This window comes from Dermochelys coriacea, chromosome 1 (assembly GCF_009764565.3).
Source record: "Dermochelys coriacea isolate rDerCor1 chromosome 1, rDerCor1.pri.v4, whole genome shotgun sequence".
In the NCBI taxonomy this organism is placed as follows: Eukaryota; Metazoa; Chordata; order Testudines; family Dermochelyidae; genus Dermochelys; species Dermochelys coriacea.
The window spans coordinates 256,033,812-256,054,761 of NC_050068.2; the positions used below are offsets into that span (position 1 = coordinate 256,033,812).

General features: G+C 40.6%; 1 protein-coding gene across 4 annotated transcripts in view; it reads right to left on the minus strand.

The window, feature by feature from the left end:
* Nucleotides 1–20,950, minus strand: part of LARGE1 (LARGE xylosyl- and glucuronyltransferase 1) — a 371,084-nt gene that overhangs the window by 242,759 nt on the left and 107,375 nt on the right. The gene's annotated exons all lie outside the window — the stretch shown is intronic.

Consider the following 20,950-nt stretch of genomic DNA (forward strand, 5'->3'; position numbering starts at 1 on the left):
GGTGGGGAGTAATAGGAGTCTATATAAGAAAAAGCCCCGAATATCAGGACTGTCCCTATAAAATCAGGACATCTGATCACTCTAGGAATAGCCCTTGTTTCTCCCAACTCAAAAGTAAAGAGCAAACTTGTATGATCTATTTAAATCCCCATCATTCAGAAATTGAGGGAGGTGTATGGGGTGGGGTTTGTCACTGCAGGAAGCAAAATAATAATCTATTACATTCACTCTAAGTATCTCCAAAAAAACAATTTACTGTCCTGGTTATCAGAATTCTCTATAGGCTTGTGCCAAGCTAATCTTATGGATACCAAGAATATTCAGAGTTGTCATTATTAATGAAAACAAAAATTCTGAAAATCTGTTACACTTCATGCTTCGGGATTTAAACCAATCTCTAACTATTAGAGATGAAGATAAAACCAAATTGCGGGGAACAGATTATCCCCACATCTGCCTACTGCAGAGTTCTTATACCTCTCTCTGAAGCATCTTGTGCTGTCCGCCATCAGATGCAGGATACTGGGCTAGATAAATCAAGATAAACCAAGTCTGATCCAGTATGGTAATTCCTACGTTCTCCTCCAAATGCTCTCTCAAGTCTTCTCCTCTTGGAGGTCCTTTTCTTCCCTACTCCCTAATCTCACTTGTGCCCCTCATATATCTGTAACTGTCTTCTTCCACACCTTGGAGCCCCTTCTCTTCTTTACAAGTTATCTAAGCCTCTCCTTCCCCTTCTAGCTCACCACTGTCTCACTCTCAGATGTTCTGAGATTTGCTATAGGATGCCAATATTAAAGTACTGAACTGCAGAGACACAACTTCCTCTGTGTGCAAAAATATACCAAGTCCTCATCTGTGGTGTCTTTCCAATTACACTGGTTATACTGATATTTATTTATAATCAGGCTTCTTATCATTACATTGAAGCAAGCACAAACCATGGGCACAAACGCCCTCAGACATCAATACTAGTGGTGGGAGACATTTGCTGAACTAAATTCTAAATATTGGGAAGAAAAAGATACGGCAAGGCTTTATAAAGAGATTTTCAGCTATCTGAAAACACTGGACATTCCTGATGAATCTTGGCTGGCAATGTGACATTAAATTACATCAAATTTTCTCCAGTGAAAACCCTATATATGGTTCCAGCTAAAGAACTATTAAGCTGTGCTTGTAAATCAGAGAAAATGGATGCCACAAAACTGTGCTAAAAAAATAGGACAGAAAGCTACAAACAAACCAGTGAGTGAGTGGTTGGGAGAAATATTTATTCATAAAGAGGGTAATCAATTAACGTATGGACAGACTTTTAAAGCAAAAACAGAAGCTGCAATCTGTTAATTGTTTTATTAACGTTAATTAGAGCTAGACAATACTTAGAGGGTTGGACGCACAGCTGCTTGGCCTGTCCATTCTAAAACATTACTGTTTTACTGATAGAAGAAGAATGTCTGACCCTATCTGATTTATCATATCACTGTTATTATAATAGTGATGATTTGGGCAGCAATGTTCTATTTTAGCTCCATTTCCAGGTTCCTTGGCACTTCATGAAGACTGCATTACTTTAAAATTATGTTTTGTGTCTGGTAAAAATTACTTTGCTAGCGAAAACTTTTTCAGTAGAAGAAAGAAAGAAGACTGGAAAAAACAAAACTACAAAAAAAAAGAGAAATAACAAATAGTGCACATGTGAAGGAAAACTAGTAGATGTTGAGGATTTCTGATTGCAGCACGGTTTGTGTCAAACTAGGCACACAAATGCTACTAGAGATACACCAGAATAGCAGCCCCAATTCCCCATGGGAAATGCTGCCAATGTACTCCTAGGAATTCAGTGATAAAATGCAGAAGGTTGAACATGTGTGACAAAGAGTGAGGGTGAAATGAAGCATAAAAGGAAGTACACAAGAAAGAGCCTAAAAGGGTGCAAGCGTGAAAACATTCAGAAAAGTGTGAGGGTGCGAGGGAAGTGTGAACTGGTGCAAGTGTAAAAGGAAAATACGGGTAGAATTTTGAGTGAGCAGAAGCGAGACTGACAGAGGGTAACAGAGCATAAGTGTGAAAGAAAAAGCAGGCATACGAATGAGTGTATGAGTGGGCAATGGAGTGTGACAGAGTGACAGGTTGTGATACAGTGAGAGACAGCAAAAGTACAAAACCAGACAGAAAAGCTTCCAATGATGAATTTCATTTTTTTTTTAAACTTCAGCATGTATCAGAAAAGAAGCTCAGCTATGTGAAAACAGAACAGCGAATTAAGTACAAGCAGAGTAGGAAGGAAAGAAGAGACATGGTGGCTATTAAGGACACTGGATACACAAAGTTTTTGACAGGTTTCAGAGTGAACAATGCTATATGTCTGTGTGTATGCAAGAAGCACCCTGAAACATCACAAAAACAGACACAGAAAAGGAGCAGAAAGCCAAGGATACAGCAGAACAAGCATTGGGAGTGTGGTCCTGACAAAAAGTCTAGAGAGTTTCTGGGCAGAATGCTGGCTGAAAGAGGCTTGAAACAGCAACAAAGAAACTGTCTCCAGTTATTTGTTTCCTACTGTGTTATGGAAAAAAGAAAAGGAGTACTTGTGGCACCTTAGAGACTAACAAATTTATTAGAGCATAAGCTTTCGTGAGCTACAGCTCACTTCATCGGATGCATTTGGTGGAAAAAACAGAGGAGAGATTTATATACACACACACAGAGAACATGAAACAATGGGTTTATCATACACACTGTAAGGAGAGTGATCACTTAAGTTAAGCCATCACCAACAGCAGGGGGGGGAAGGAGGAAAACCTTTCATGGTGACAAGCAGGTAGGCTAATTCCAGCAGTTAACAAGAATATCAGAGGAACAGTGGGGGGTGGGGTGGGAGGGAGAAATACCATGGGGAAACAGTTTTACTTTGTGTAATGACTCATCCATTCCCAGTCTCTATTCAAGCCTAAGTTAATTGTATCCAGTTTGCAAATTAATTCCAATTCAGCAGTCTCTCGTTGGAGTCTGTTTTTGAAGCTTTTTTGTTGAAGAATAGCCACTCTTAGGTCTGTGAATACTGTGTTATGGGAAACACGACTTTGTACATTCTTTAAAATAAACAGGATTGCATCAAAGAAATACTTGACTACATCATTAATGTCTCCTTCCTAACCAAAACAACCCACAGGCCCCCCTCAAAAATGACTAATCACTCATGTTAGAAACGGGTATCCATGTTAAGATCCAGCACTCCCATTCACTATGATCAAGTAGGTCCTTTTGCATGTCTAATTTCTGTGGTCTTAGGAATACAGATCCTGATTACTTGTAATTAAAGATCCCACTACACTTTTAGCAAGAGTACCGCTGCTAGCCTGAGTGTCCTGGTCAAATTCCAATGCAATAACTATATCCCATCCCCTTAATATTCCCCCTGCTGCTTCTGTTTGCTACAGTGTTATTCTTCACTTCCAGACCTAACCTTTTATACACTACTTCGGTGCACTTTTGTGACATGATAACAACAACAGATGTTGACTGCCCTCAACTCAAATCAAAATCACTGAGAACTACAGGTGCTCAGCATCTCTCAGGATCAAGCTGATAGTCTACAGAACACTTTTGGATTCTTCACGATAGAAAGAACAGGAAGAAATCAACATGCCAGGCAACAAAATGGGATGAATCATCGCCAAGTTATCTTTGAGCCTGATCCTGCTTGAGGGTACGTCTATGCTGCAAAAAAGACCTGTGGCAGCGAGTCTCAGAACCTGGGTCAACTGACTCAGGCTCCTGCTGTGGGGCTAAAAATAGCAGTGTACATGCTCAGGCTCCGGCTGGAGCCAGGCTCTAAAACCTGGTGAGCAGGGAGGGTCTCAGAGCCCAGACACCAGACCAAACCCAAACCTCTACATCACTATTATTAGCCCCTTAGCGCAAGCCCAAGTCAGCTGACCAGGTCCCAGGCTCTGAGACTCGCTGTTGCAAGTCTTGTGTAAGATGTACCCTGAGTTACCTCTGAGCCTGAACCTGCTTGAGTGCGAGGACTCACCTCTGAGCCTGAGCATAATGAGTCATCAGTTACCTGATGGGTTCAGCCAACCCACACGTGAGGTCTCACCCATGTGCTCCTAAGGTAGGCATATAAGACCCTAAGGGAAGCAGCCTCTCCTGTCTGCTCACTGCCATTATCTGGCTGCGAATACTCCCTTTACCAGTAGTCTCAAGTCTGCCTTTGCTCCTCCTCCAGCCTGCTTCTGCTTTAGCCCGTGCCTGTTTCTATCCCAGCCACCCCCTGTTCCGTCCTACATCTGCTTCTGCCTCAGCTGGCCACCTGGCCCTCTGACAGGAAAAAACAGGAGGATCAGAACTTCTTCAGTGCTTGCTATGTGTTTCCTTACAAACTGCATTCCTTGAACCACCCACTTTGAAATAAATTCACTTTCTCATACCACTGCGTTGTGCAGCTATGGTTATAGGAAGAGAATGTCATTTGAGGGAGAATTCTGAGCAGCTTTTAAAGAGCTCAGTAGCACTGGAAGCATTCTCTGTTCTCCCTCAACACTTCCTCCTTTCCTTCTGAGGCAGGTGTGATAAATCCCCAATGCCTACACTGTAACAATAATAGTACCTAGCTTTTATACAGTGCCTTACCTCAGTAGATCTCAAGTGCTTTACAAAGGAAGTAAGTGTAATTATTGTTACCATGTAACACACACTGAACTATCAGATCCTACAGGGTTAAGCCTTAAAACTGATGTTTTTTTAAATTTAAGAGGCCAACACCCAAGCCCAAAGTAGGACCCCCTCTCCAACAGAGAGGAGATTCTTGCCTGTCTAGCAGAACCTTGAGTTGAAGCAGGGAAGCAGGAAGAGGGCAGAATAAGTCAAAAGACAGAGAAAATGGGACTGACTCAACTGCCTGGTGATTAAGGCACTCAGTTGAAAGGCAGGAAATGTGGATTCAAATCTTCTCTCTGCCTGATTTGGAGGAGTGATTTGAATCCCCCTCTCCTACCTCTCAGCTGAGTGCTTTAATCACCAGGCTATAGAACTGTTCTCTCTTTATACAGAGTATTTAACAAGAGATTTGGAGCCACCAACTCCAGAACAGCCTATAGCCTGGCGGTTAGAGCATTGACTTGGGCTGGGGCAGTTCTGAGTTCAAAGTGCCTGTTCCAGAGTGGAGATTCAAACCTCGGTCTTCCACATCCCATGCGAGTGCCCTAATCACTGGGCAAAAATTTGAAAGGGAGAGGGGCACAGACAGATGGACACACAGGCACAGTTTGCTGGCCAGAACTCATTTTTCCAATTTGTCAGCCAATTCTAAACAGAACCAATCTAAATATTTCCCGATTTTTCGATTTGCTGGTCAAGAGAAAAAAATAATTTGCTCAGCTCCAGAGTCAATCTCCCCAAGGGTTCCACTGGCATCACTGTGAAGCTGGGACATCAGTCAACATTCTTCAGTCAACCAGCCATGGGGCTGAGTGTAGCTGCAGAAGATATTTTTTGAACTTTTACAATGTGCTTTATGACTGTGCAAGATTTAACTTCTGTCTCTACAAGTTTCATCCAAAACATGCGTCATACATCAAAATTCCAGGAGGACCGCACTTGAAGTTCTCTGATTTTTGTTTTATTTTCACTGCCTGAACAAATGGCATATACTTTTCTTCCTGCATTCTTGGATGGCATCTCCAGTAACGTGTAAACAACATTCTGTTGTGTCCTCTTCAGACATAGAATCGATGGCATTAAGTAGGAATGCATTTTTCACTGTATGGATTCTTGCAGCTATTATCTGGTCATTACTTGTGTTCAATCAACCATCTTGCATTAAAGTCCATGTTTATTCTTTTACTTCTTTATTTATTTTTTCCTCACTTTCTTCAGTTGCAGCATCCAGTCATGTACCTGTCAGTTTCAATCTGTCTTGAGGAACACATATACATGCTTTAATTGCTTCCTTAAATTGCTCATTTTGTGATACATTGAAGGTGATGATTTTAGCATAGAGGAAGGTTGCAACTTTATTGCCAAGTTCAAGTCTTTACCTTTCGCAGTTGTTTTTATGACAAAATCTCTGATTGATCTTGGTCTTTTATTGGGGAGTTGAAGATGCAGAGACACTGCTCCTGAATGAAACTGATACTGAACTACAGTATCATGAGTCCTGAAACAGGGTCTTAAATTATCATTGCAGCTATGTTTCAGTGACAACTAAGGAACCAAAAATATCTCACTGGCAGGATTATTCCACTTCAATAAATGTATCATTCAATGGCTCATTTGATCACGAGAAATCCAAATAAACAGAATTTCTGCTTTTTTAAATTAATATGAATCTTTCTCTCTTGCTACTTAACTAGTTTTGACAACATTTACATTATCTGTATATTTAATTGCTTTATAATGTCTGTGTTCAGTACTTCAGTTCATTCAATCACTTGTTTCCTAATGCTTCCCTCAATTTTAGGTATGTTGCTTCAGTTAAATTCACACAGTTTGTTAGCCACTATATACCAGCCACTCATTTGTGGCATTGGTCAGCAGCTTTCATATTTACTATGTTTGGAAGGGAAAACCAACTACTGAATTCAAAACAGTGAAGAATGAAAAATAATATAGAGCTATAACCAGCTTTGTACAGAACCATGTTATTAAAATACCCTCCATCTTCTAGAAGTTTCTAGATCCTACCAAACCAAGCTCCTCAACAGTTCACAACTCCACCTAGTCCCCTCATTTCAGCATCCAATGACAGTTAATTCCACATATTAGTCATCGACTGTACCCATTCCTAAGGCTAAGATTTAGTCATGGGTATTTTTAGTAAAAGTAATGGACAGGTCATGGACAGTAAAAAAAAAAATTCACAGCCTGTGACCTGTCTATGAGTTGTTCTATATACCCCTGATTAAATCTTGGGTGCTCTGGAAGGGGGGACTCTGGGGGAACCACAGGTGCTCTGGGGCGGGAGGCAGCCCAGCAGCAGAGGGCCCGGGACCACAGCTGGTGCTCTGGGTGGGAGGGAGAGGGTAGCAAAGCGTGGCTCAGGAACGCCACTGGAGCTGCGGGGAGAGAGGCGCACGGCAGCCCAAGACTGCCCCAGCAGCTGTTCGGGCGGCCCTGGGGTCAGTTGCACCCACCATTGCAGAAGTCACGGAAATCACAGGAAGTCATGAAATCTGTGACCTCCATGATAGATTCACAGACTTACCCATTCCTCTATAACTTTCTAGACAGTTCTATAATTTTCTTGTTGACTCCTAATAGGCCTGCAGACATGGCAAGATTCCCAATTTGTGCATCATTACCATCTTAATTTTTTGTTCCAAAATATTTTTTGTATGGAAATATTACAAGAACATTTTCATTCACAGCCTGAACGTAGAGTCTAATCTTTCTAGTATGAAAAAAATCCTTGTTATGTTCAAGTAAATTAATACAGATACAAATTCCTTTTTGTTTTTTGTCCAGTGAGATTACTTTCAGAAATACCACCAATGACATCGTCAGTCTTTGAGTTCAGCACCTTCCCCATCTTCACCATAATGCGCTTTCCCGATACCCTCCACAATCAGTGCAATCATCTTCCTTCCCCACATCCTCTGCCCCTCCATCATTACTAAAATGCCACGATCCCCCTTTCCGTTGTCTCAGTCACTACAAGCATCCCCACCTCCCTGCTCTCACAAATGGGATTATTTCTAATAAACACAGCAAACAATAAAATAGGAGTTCAATGCCCTGCAATTCACCAGCTCCTTCATCCCTAGTAAAAACCCTAAGCTCCCCATTTTAACCCAATACAGCACTACCTAGATCCTTTCTTCCCCCATCATCAGTTCAACACACATCGCCACAGCCTTGGCTATCCCATAATAACTTTTCTATCATCAGCATAACTTCAGCACCATTGCTAATACTTTCACCAACAATGTCTTTTCGTTTCCTGCCTGCCACTGTACAGCACCCCTGCAGCACCCTAACTCCTAAATCAAACATTTTACTGCCAGACATCCAGTCCTGAAACTCAAAGCCATACATGATCACACAGCATTTTCTCCCTGTAGTCAGACAGCATTGCCCTCAGGCTTCCCAGCACTGCTATGCGGCTAGGCTGTAACTAAAGCTCCATGAATTTACAGGAATGCTTCTAGCCAACATCTGCATAATACATCTTCCTCCTCCATGCTCTTTACTGGTGGATATATGAGGTAAACAAGCTCTTTCATTATTAAAAATATACGTTTATTTAAATATGCAAATAATTCCAAAACAAGCTGTTGCCAAAGGCATTATCTTGCCCTTCAAGAATAAATAAAATAGCATGTTTTATCCTTCCTGGTGTATGGGACTTTCTATTTGTAGGTTGGAGCCCAATATGCTCCACAAATTTTTCCTATAAAAAACTATTACGCTTTGTCTCTGGCTGACACTAATATTATTATATATCCAGCTCCCTCAAATCAACCTGCAAAAAAAAAATATGCCAATTAAAAGGAAAATGGTATTAATTGTTTTAGATGTGTTGTTTCCTTTTCCTTCACAGCCAGCAATTGTCATGTGTAATAACATTTTCTTTTGAGAGCTCATGTCATTTTGTCCTAATTTACTGGCATATCGGAGCTTCAGTCCCCAGGTGGAAAAGTGGATATTGATAACAACAAAGTTCTCTTTTTAAAAAGGCCACTTTCAATAAAATTCAGGAGGGTTCAGTGACTGGAAAACTTACAGACATTCCGCAGTTAAAGGCTTCATCCAAAAAGACCAAAGTACAAAGGTGCTTTTAGGAGATGGAGAAACTGCAGTTATGTGAGAGACTTCATTGTGGAAGGAAAGAATTCAACCACTCAGTACAGGCTGTGAAGCACGGCAACATAAAGACAAATTTTCAGAAGTAACTAGTGATTCTGAGACAGTCAGTTTTGGGGTGCCCAACAAAAGATACCTCAAATTAAAGAGGTCTGATTTTTAGAGAGTTGGTGTTGAGCACTTTTTGAAAATCAGGCTCTTTTAAGATGTCTCAATCTGGACAGCCAAACACTAAGTCACCCAAAATCACATGTCACTTAAAAACGTGGTTTCTCAGAATTAATGTGATTTCAGATCACACACACTGTAGAAGCCACTCTGCTGAGTCATTGTTATACCTGAAAATCTGCCATCTGATAAACGAGAACTGTGTCACTAGTTAGAGGTAGCTAACCAAGTTTTACAACCAGTAATGGCTATCTTAGTGCAATAAGTGGAAGAAATGCAAAAAATACATGCTAATGCTGATGACTAGAAGCTTCTGATGTCCTTTGGATGTTCAGAAAAAAGGAAATATTTGCCTGATCTTATGGACCATCCTGGTATTTTTTAAAATAATTGTGATGGCTCTTAGGGCTTGTCTACATGGGAAAGTTAAACCACTATAAGGTAGGATGTGAATTTAAACCAATATAGTTATACTGGTACAATTCCCAGTGTGGACACACTTATTTCAGTATACTTTGCTTTGGAAACAATTTAAGCTAAGCTGAAAAAAGCCACTCTTATTCAAAAATAAGACTGTCCACACAGGGAGTTATTCCAGGATTATTATAGTAGTTTAATTAAACTGATATAGTTATACCAGTATAATTGATTAAACTTTTCCATTCAGTCAAACCCCTAGGATTTATGGTTTTTCCACATCACCAGCACACAATAAAGCTAATCATAGTAATGAAGAAAAAGAAAAAACACACCCCCCACACACAGGGGGTGCTTCTGAGGGGCCCAAATAGGATTTCACATACCAAAACTATTTCAATGCCCTGATCCAATTTACCCAGCCTCTGAATACAATAAAAACCATGAGCTCCAGAGCTAGCTTTGTGCAAGGGAGAATTTTCTTCCCTCCATCTCCTGACCGTGGTCTTCAATTAGAGCCTACAATGATGACACTCACTGAGACTGATGGAGGAAATAAAAGGAGTGAAACTACTGAAATGCATCTGCAGAAGCAGATTATTCAATGTCCCGCAGACATCGTTGCGAGTGACAGCCGCCAGAGCTTAGTGAAAAAAAGAGAAGTGGAAAATTAAACTTCTCATTGGGCCTGATGATGATTAATATCTTCTCTCTGACGAGCTGAGACGGCTTAATCTCTGCTATTAAAATTAAATCACTGAGGTGCAAATATGGCAGCTGAAGTGGGGCGGGGTGTGTGTGTGTGTGTGTGTGTGTGTGTATATATATGAGAGTTTCAGATCTGGGGAGAAAAAAATCTGAAGAGAAATAACAGAGGTACATTCTGCACACACACATCTTAACCCTGCTGAAACTAGGAATCAAAATTCATAGATATTAAGGTCAGAAGGGACCATTACGATCATCTAGTCTGACCTCCTGCACAATGCAAGTCACAGAATCTCACCCAGCCACTCCTGCAATAACCTCTCACCTGTGTCTGAGCTACTGAAGTCCTCAAATCATGGTTTAAAGACTTCAAGGTGCAGAGAATCCTATAGCAAGTGACCCGTGCCCAATGCTACAGAGGAAGGCGAAAAAACCCCAGAGCCTCTTCCAATCTGCCCTGGAGGAAAATTTCTTCCCGACTCCAAATATGGCGATCAGCTGAACCCTGAGCATGTGGGCAAGATTCACCAGCCAGATACCCTGGAAAGAATTCTCTATAGTAACTCAGATCCCACCGCATCTAACATCCCATCACAGGTCATTGGACCTATTTACCATGAATAGTTAAAGATCAATTAATTGCCAAAATCATGTTATCTCATCATACCATCTCCTCTATAAACTTACCGAGTTTAATCTTGAAGCCAGATAGGTCTTTTGCCCCCACTGCTTCCCTTGAAAGGCTATTCCAGAACTTCACTCCTCTGATGGTTAGAGACCTTCATCTAATTTCAAGTCTAAATTTCCCAATAACCAGTTTATATCCATTTGTTCTTGTGTCCACATTGGTGCTGAGCATAAATAATTCCTCTCCCTCTCCAGTATTTATCCCTCCGATATATTTATAAAGAGCAATTATATCTCCCCTCAACCTTCTTTTGGTTAGGCTAAACAAGCCAAGCTCCTTGAGTCTCCTTTCATAAGGACAGGTTTTCCATTCCTCGGATCATCCTAGTAGCCCTTCTCTGTACCTGTTCCAGTTTGAATTCATCCTTCTTAAACATGGGAGACCAGAACTGCACACAGTATTCCAGATGAGGTCTCACCAGTGCCTTGTATAATGGTACTAACATCTCCTTATCTCTACTGGAAATACCTCTCCTGATGCATCCCAAAACCGCATTAGCTTTTTTCACGGCCATATCACACTGACGGCTCATACTCACCCTGTGGTCAACCAATACTCCACGGTCCTTCCCCTCCTCCGTTACTTCTAATTGATGCATCCCCCACTTATAACTCAAATTCTTGTTATTAATCCCTAAATGCATGACCTTACACTTCTCACTATTAAATTTCATCCTATTACTATTACTCCAGTTTACAAGGTCATCCAGATTCTCCTGTATAATATCCCGATCCTTCTCCGAATTGGCAATACCTCCCAGCTTTGTATCATCTGCAAACTTTATTAGCACACTCCCACTTTTTGTGCCAAGGTCGGTAATAAAAAGATTAAATAAGATTGGTCCCAAAACCGATCCCTGAGGAACTCCACTGGTAATTGAAACAGACAGTCATTAGCAAAAGCACTGAAGCCAGGTCATTTACTAAGGGAGGCAGGACTCCTGGGCAATGCAAGTATCTTATGATCTAAACCAGACAAACAGTAAGTTTCAGAAAATTGGAAGGCATTGCCATTGTTTAAAAAGACTACTTCATAGCTCATGTTCCAGTTCAAACGTACACAAACTGGCAACTAATACCCTTACACAGAAACTATATGCAAAATAACTTATTCTACACAGATAAGATTTTTGCATGTGGCTCCTTTCAAAATATTCTGCAATTTGTAACCTTTCCTTTGAGATCATTATTTTAAGTCCCAGACTCTCCAACACATTGCAGCAAAGGATGAAATAACTAACAATCATTATTATTCATACTTCTGGAAAAGAATACTGCCTCACATTAAGCTTTCAGACTAACAGAAGGCATTGTTAAAATCAGTGCAGATTATTTTGGAAGGATATCATTATTTGGGGATAAAAAAAAGGAGTTTCCATGTTAATAGTTAATTTGGAAGCCATCATTAATGCTATAGTTAAGAAGTACTATCACCTTTTCGAAAATAATATGACTTGGTTAAATTAAATCCTGTGACAGGGAGGTGGCTTACTGATGGCAATTTACTAAAATCTTGGTATTAGTTTAAATAACTCTTGAGTACTTAAGGCATTAATCCTGTGAAAAATAAAAGAGCAATATCTTCTGTCTTTTAATACAATAAGAGTAACCTGTAAAGACTGTCTCATTGTAAGAAAGTGTGTTTTATTTGCAAGAGTGGTTCCCAAACTAGGGGCGCTGCTTCTTCAGGGAAAGTCCCTGGCGGGCCGGGCCAGTTTGTTTACCTGCCGCATCCGCAAGTTCAGCCGATCGCGGCTCCCACTGGCCGTGGTTCGCTGCTCCAGGCCAATGGGGGCTGCAGGAAGGGTGGCCAGCATGTCCATTGGCCGACGCAGCTTCCTGCGGCCCCCATTGACCGAGAACGGTGAACCGCAGCCACTGGGAGTTGCTATCGGCCGAACCTGCAGACGTGGCAGGTAAACAAACCAGCCCAGCCCACCAGGGACTCTCTCTGAACAAGCAGCGCCCCTAGTTTGGGAACCACTGATCTGAAGAATCCAACACAGACATGCTGTTAAGATATAAGATTACAAATCACAAGCAGTTAACTGCCAAATTTCTGCTACAGTAATCTTCTTTCCTAAAGTGAATAATCACTCTTAAAATGCTGCTAAAATTGTGTTTGATTTGATCCTATCTGACGAGTTATTTTTAAAACTTAAAAGGGGGATAAGCTATGGCTTAGAAGAAAGAAATCTGGTTGGGTGATTAGTTTTCCTGATCAGGTGGCAAGTGATCATTCATGCCTTATAAGTCTTCTAGTAACTAGCCTCTAATAATTTTGGTACAGTTAATAATTATCCTATACAATTACCTGATGCTTGAAATGGCAACACATTTTAGTGTCTGTAGCAGTGTAATATTTATAATTTAGAAAAATATTTACTATAGTCCACTTCATGCACTGTAGTGCAGTTTATTCTACATTAGACAGAAATGGTATTGTCTTATTTAATCAAAGTGCAGGATACTATACAGTTACCAGTGCACGTCTGTACAATTTTCTCTCCCATAATTATGGCCCTGAAAAAAAATTATTATTTTTGGACTACACAGGTATTGCAAAGAAAACCCAATACCATGAAGTCAATGGTAAATGGGACAAAATACAACATGGTTTTACAAAAGGTAGATCGTGCCAAACCAACCTAATCTCCTTTTTTGAAAAAGTAACAGATTTTTTAGATAAAGGAAATGCAGTGGATCTCATTTACCTAGATTTCAGTAAGGCATTTGATACCGTGCCAAATGGGGAATTATTAGTTAAATTGGAGAAGATGGGGATCAATATGAACATCAAAAGGTGGATAAGGAATTGGTTAAAGGGGAGACTGCAACGGGTCCTACTGAAAGGCGAACTGTCAGGTTGGAGGGAGGTTACCAGTGGAGTTCCTCAGGGATCGGTTTTGGGACCAATCTTATTTAATCTTTTTATTACCGACCTTGGCACAAAAAGTGGGAGTGTGCTAATAAAGTTTGCAGATGATACAAAGCTGGGAGGTATTGCCAATTCGGAGAAGGATCGAGATATTATACAGGAGAATCTGGATGACCTTGTAAACTGGAGTAATAGTAATAGGATGAAATTTAATAGTGAGAAGTGTAAGGTTATGCATTTAGGGATTAATAACAAGAATTTGAGTTATAAATTGGGGACGCATCAATTAGAAGTAACAGAAGAGGAGAAGGACCTTGGAGTATTGGTTGATCATAGGATGACTATGAGCTGCCAATGTGATATGGCTGTGAAAAAAGCTAATGCGGTTTTGGGATGCATCAGGAGAGGCATTTCCAGTAGGGATACGGAGGTTTTAGTACCATTATACAAGGCACTGGTGAGACCTCACCTAGAATACTGTGTGCAGTTCTGGTCTCCCATGTTTAAGAAGGATGAATTCAAACTGGAACAGGTACAGAGAAGGGCTACTAGGATGATCCGAGGAATGGAAAACCTGTCCTTATGAAAGGAGACTCAAGGAGCTTGGCTAGTTTAGCCTAACTAAAAGAAGGTTGAGGGGAGATATGATTGCTCTCTATAAATATATCAGAGGGATAAATACTGGAGAGGGAGAGGAATTATTTAAGCTCAGCACCAATGTGGACACAAGAACAAATGGGTATAAACTGGCCACCAGGAAGTTTAGACTTGAAATCAGACGAAGGTTTTTAACCATCAGAGGAGTGAAGTTTTGGAATAGCCTTCCAAGGGAAGCAGTGGGGGCAAAAGATCTATCTGGTTTTAAGATTCTACTTGATAAGTTTATGGAGGAGATGGTATGATGGGATAATGGGATTTTGGTAAGTAATTGATCTTTAAATATTCAGGGTAAATAGGACTAATCCCCTGAGATGGGATATTAGATGGATGGGATCTGAGTTACCCAGGAAAGAATTTTCTGTAGTATCTGGCTGGTGAATCTTGCCCATATGCTCAGGGTTTAGCTGATCGCCATATTTGGGGTTGGGAAGGAATTTTCCTCCAGGGCAGATTGGAGAGGCCCTGGAGGTTTTTCGCCTTCCTCTGTAGCATGGGGTATGGTTGACTTGAGGGAGGCTTCTCTGCTCCTTGAAGTTTTTAAACCATGATTTAAGGACTTCAATAGCTCAGACATAGGTGAGGTTTTTCATAGGAGAGGGTGGGTGAGATTATGTGGCCTGCGCTGTGTAGGAGGTCGGACTAGATGATCAGAATGGTCCCTTCTGACCTTAGTATCTATGAATCTATGGTTTTTCCAGCAATGGGGAAGCAGAAGCAGGCATCAACATGTCAGGTAGCCAATGGGTATGCAGTGTCTTTTGGGGTGGGCCCCCATTGGCTGTGTGCCTGCCCCCCACTCTGTATATTAATGAGCCCAGAAGACAGCAGAAATGGAAGCATTGCAGGGAGATGGTTTCTGAGAAGCCCAGTAGAATTTAAAATGACTGCTGATGCCTAGTCCTTCCTGCTCCGTACTAACCAACGCTGACCCACCCGAGAACTACTGCTATTTTTCCAGCAGCCAGGAGGCAGAAGATTGCATCCAGATTTGACAGACTGTTTCATGCAAAGGATTGCAGCAGTGATCTTTCGCCAACTGTGTTCCGTGCATACCCCCTGAAAATTGCTACATGAATTTAAAAATTATTTTTAAAAAAATCTGAGATTTTCTCTCTACTATTATGCAATCCCATGAGCCCTGATTGGCTGTAGGTGTCTAATTCCCATAATTGCTGTATCATAGGGCAACTAGCCCCTTTAAGAGGGAGCAGAGTCCAGTGCACCTGTGACTGATTAGCAGCCTCCCAACTGGGCTTAAAAAGAAGGCACTTGGGCCCTAGAGGGGAGGAGAAAGGGTGAGTAGGAGATCTGGAGAGCCAGAGAGCTGTCCACTGAGTGCACAGACTGGATCAGCAAAGAAACAGGCAGGTGAGAGCTGCCTGGGAGAGACATGGAAGTTGCAGAGAGCAGAAAGCTCTACAGACCATCCTTAGAAGTAGGGAGGAATTGCTAGGAAGTCAGTGGAGGGGTTAACCTGCTGGCCTTCCTGTGCTGCATACTGGGTTTTCAGTAGAAAAGATTCATTAGACTGGTCATTCTTGGATGGATAGGCGTGGGAGTGGGGCCCCGGAACAAGGGCAGAAAGGAACTGGGATCAAGTGCTGGTGGATTCATGGATGGGTGAACTGTAAGGGATGTCCCTAGAGAAGGAGAACAGAAAAAAATCAAAAAGAAAAGGAGTACTTGTGGCACCTTAGAGACTAACAAATTTATTAGAGCATAAGCTTTCGTGAGCTACAGCTCACTTCATCGGATGCATTTGGTGGAAAAAACAGAGTCTGTTTTTTCCACCAAATGCATCCGATGAAGTGAGCTGTAGCTCACGAAAGCTTATGCTCTAATAAATTTGTTAGTCTCTAAGGTGCCACAAGTACTCCTTTTCTTTTTGCGAATACAGACTAACACGGCTGCTACTCTGAAACCAGAAAAAAATCAAAGTACTTTTACATGCTTTACTCTGGGAATTAGGACAACAGTTTTACCAAGAGGGTTCTACACACTATTGTACCCGTACATAAATAAATGATATCCAGAGGTGGGACTTTGTATCCGACAGTGAAAGTCTGTACTCTTTATGCCTGGGCTAGGGAGAAATGTAGGCAGGTATACCTATCCATGCCTGGGCTGCCACAAGAGGGCACCCCAGGTGGGGGCTACCTTATCACATACTGTATGGTTGTTTCTCAGTCATAACAACATGAACATGAAAAACCTCTGTTCCAACTGGCTCATATACTCAGAATTTGCAAGCTGTTGGTCAGCACTAAAAGTGACCACTTAACCCCTGCTTCTCACTACCTTCAGCTGAAATAGAGAAACTAAAATGTTCACATGAGGAGGGACTGGGGGAGAGATATCAAAAAACAATGAAAATGGGACTGGCTAACTGTTTTAAAAAAGACTATTTCCATTTCAAGTTTAAAAACTAGTTCCTATCTCCCTCTTCTCCCCTCCTGAAGCTAAACAAATTCAGGCTCCCTTAGAAATAAGACGCACATTTTTCACAGTGCAGGGTAATCCCACTGGAACCACTTACCATGGGCTATGGTAGAATCTCCACCCCTTTTTAAATCTTTAAACCAAGATCAGCAGCCTTTCTAAAAGGTATGATCTTGCTCAACAAGAAGTTATGGGCCAGATGCAGGAATTACTGGGTGAGGTTCTGTGGCCTGTTTTATACAGGAGGTCAGACTAGATTATCGGAAAGGACTCATTTGACCTTAAAAATCCATGAATCCTCACAAACCAGGAAGCTTCTTGTAACTGTTTCATGTATTTACATTGGAAGAATCCCAAACCCTCCCTGCCAGTTCAGTTCTGAAAAACAAATTAGACAAAAAAACCTTATTACAGCTGTTCTGAAGAGAGGCTTACCAACATGTAGGGGAGGAAAGATGAATGGGTGAAGAAAAAAAGAGGGAAGGAAGAAAATCAAGTGTTGTGTGTATATGTGTGTGTGTGGTGGGAGACAATCAGCCACATATTTTTTGCTATAGTTTATTCAGCCCACAATGTAGTCATTATCTTGTAAACAGAAAGTACCCCCATGTTATCATTCCAGCACTTATTATAGTTTCTTTTCAGGAACCTGCAGTCAGTATTATAAAGCATAGGAGAGCATATACTATCTCATTACTTCAGCTTCAGCAATAACATTTCCAGTAACAATCTACTATATATTGGATCTCCTTGAACACTATATAATATACACCAGTGTTAAATTGCACAGTGACTACCTCTACTGTTACACTAGGTATTTTTCCACTTGAGGACACTAGTATTCTAAATCTGATTCTGCAAGCTACTACATGTGGCAAGCCAGCTATGCCTGTGTAGAGCCCCACTGATTTCATTATGTTTCTACACAAGCTCATGGGTCCATCTGCAAAGAGCAGTTTGAAAGATTGAGGCATAATTTGTTGTTTCTCTTTAGAAGAATTATAAAATTACTATTAAAATTGTACTGAGATATGACACCTTGTCATTAATTCCTACTTTAACTTAAAGCTCATTGTGTCTGTCCATATTCTTGCCAATTAACATATTCACTAGCCTATTTATTGAAAGTAAACATAAAAAAGGGTGAAAACAGCAGCAAAGTGAACCCGTTTAAACATTACAATGAGACATAGCATCGTTATTTATTTATTTGTTTGTGTTCAGTATTCACCCAACTCTGGCTCTAACTCTGATCCTACTGATTGCCTGGCACAAAAGTGGAAACGATGTCAGCCACAAGGCATTTAACAAAGTCACATGGAGCTGGAGGCGACAGAGTCTTTCAGAAGGATGACAGCCCAGTAATTAAAGTACTAGTCTGTGACTTAGAAATACCAGGTTAAATTCCCCACTCCGCAACAGTGTTCCTGACCTTGGGCAGGTAACATAGTCTCTCTAGGCCTCAGATTTCAGAGTAGCAGCCGTGTTAGTCTGTATTCGCAAAACGAATACAGACTAGGCCTCAGTTTCTGTAAATTGAAGTTAATGCCTCTTCCCCTTCTCACAGCAGTATTGAGGGTAAATGTGTTGAAGACTGTGAAGCACTGAGATATTAGAGTAATGGAGACCAAATGGGTACCTAAGATAGACGGATAGTCTAGAGAGCACTTACCCAATGACAATCCCATACATCTGTTTCACATGGTCCCCAGGATAAAGGCAATGGGAGAAACAGAGCCCACATGCTATATTTGGGGGTATTGTGTTAGGATCAGGAGAGAGGACATCAATTGACAAAAAGAAGGAAGCAGTCTAAGGAGGAGTGAAGTCTGTCCTTATGCAGCTTTCAAAGTCCCCTGGAATCTCTCAGAAGCTTCTGTAGGAACTACTACACTGGGCCATTTTTAAACGAGTTGTAAAAACTAAGGAAATTTTCAGGAAGAACACCCGCCTCCTTAAACAGGAGCTAAAAACAAAACAAAACAAATCTGTGGAAAATACAGCACAAAAGTAGGGCTTTTCATCTCATGATCACACAAAACTGAGCAATGTTACATACAGTGTTGTTTTGCATAGACTATAAAATACATTTCCAGACATATGAATTTAAGTTGGAATCAAGGTTGTGAAGGACCACACAGAGATCATTTTCTAAAAAGTGGGAAGAGAGAACCTGTTCCACCAAAAGGGCAATCCTTGGGAGTCTAATTACTCAAGCTTTATGACAGTATAGATAGAAGGCCAAAGAATGGTCATGATAACCCACAACTAAAAGGAGCTCCAAGATAAAAGTAATGCTTTTGTCTTGTGTCATCCTGATATCAAAACGTAAAAATGTTTCAAAAACATCTGTTACTAGGCCGATAAAAGCCTGCTTTATTGAATCCTGCACAGCCAAGGGTTCAAAGCCATGGTAGGATATCATGGCCCATTCCACTAGAGCAGTGGCTATTTCTATGCTCACATACCTTATGAAAAGATATGCAAAGATGCCACCTGTTTGAGAAACACATCTTCTCCAGACACTGGAGAAGTCTGACCTCCAGTTTTCAGCAGATGCTGCCTATGGTAGGAGGGTGCTGCTATTTCTGATGGTGCTGGAGGTGTCTTCCACAAATTTATATTTAAAATTTTAAATATTACTTGGTAATTTTCTTTCTCCTATTTAAACACCTGACACCACACCCCACCTCCCTCCCCTCCTCCCCCACACACTCTCTATTCCTTTGCTTTTCTGGGATAATTTAAGGATTGCAAGCCATTAGCTCAGCTTTTTCATTCCAAATAACCGATACCTGAAGTTATCTTACCCTTATATACAATGATAAAAACAACAACCGCAATCAGACACATTCAAAGACCACACAGTATTCAGAATCCTCTTTAGTATGGTGGGTCATAACTTGAATAATTATTTATATGTGCTAAACAAGGTTTTTAGTAGTGTTTGCTTTCAAAGCTTGAGTAGTGTTCCACTTTCATGTTATGCCAGGTAGGCTGAGTGACGGATGCGGAGAGAGAGAGAGAGAGAGAGAGAGAGAGAATCATCTATTGTAGGAATGTAATATACTTAAAAAAACAGGAGCTAGGAAATTATCAGGTCAAATATAGTTATATTGGTCACACTTTATATCAAGGTTCTACTAATAAATAATTAATTTAAAAAAAAGTTATAAATGAGCTCCTGGTGAAATGTTGTGTCAAATAGGTCCAATGTAATCATCAGATGCATAAAGAGTGGAGTAGTGTGTAGGAATAGGGAGGTAATTTTACCTCTGTATACAGCACTGGTGAGACCACTACTGGAATACTGTGTACCGTTCTAGAGCCCACATTTTTTTAAATGATGATGAAAAATTGGGGAGGGCGCAGAAAAGGGCCATAAAAATGATACAAGAGATGGAGAAAATTTCTTACAGTGAAAAATTTAAAGAGCTCAATCTGTTTAGTTTATCAAAAATTCTGAGCGGTGACTTAATTACAGTGTATAAGTATCTTCATGGGGGAAAAGTACCGGATACAAAAGGACTTTTTAAGGTGGCAGAGAAAGGCATAACAAGCATCAGTGTCTGGAAGCTGAAGCCACACCAATTCAAATTAGAAATTAGACATGAATTTTTAACAATGAAGGGGATTAACAACTGGAATCACTACCAGGGGAAGTGGTGGAGTCTCCATCTCTTGGATGTCTTCAGATCAAGACTGAAGATCTTTCTGGAAAACAAGCTATAGCCAAACACAAGTTATTCTTTAGTCAGACAAGTTATTGGGCTCAACACAAAGGTAAATGGGTAAAATTTAATAGCTTATGATATACAGATGACTAGATGATCTAATGATCCCTTCCAGCCTTAAACTCTGAATCTCTGAAAATGATGATTAGATGCTTAAATAATTGGCTAATCAATTGGTATAAACTGTTAAATGCAAAATCTCAATAACTTTGTTATAATCTTGGTTCATAACCATTTGTAATACCTTCCAGGGATGTGCTTATAACCATTTACAACACATACTACTCATGTTTCTAACTTGCTTATAACATCATTTATAAACCCTTTGTAAAAAGGAACCTTAATATAAAGTGTGACCATAATTAATTTTTCTAAAACTCAAAAGGTGAGACCCAAACTTGCTCAACTATTGCAATTAAACAAAATCATGGCCCTTTAGCATGTAATA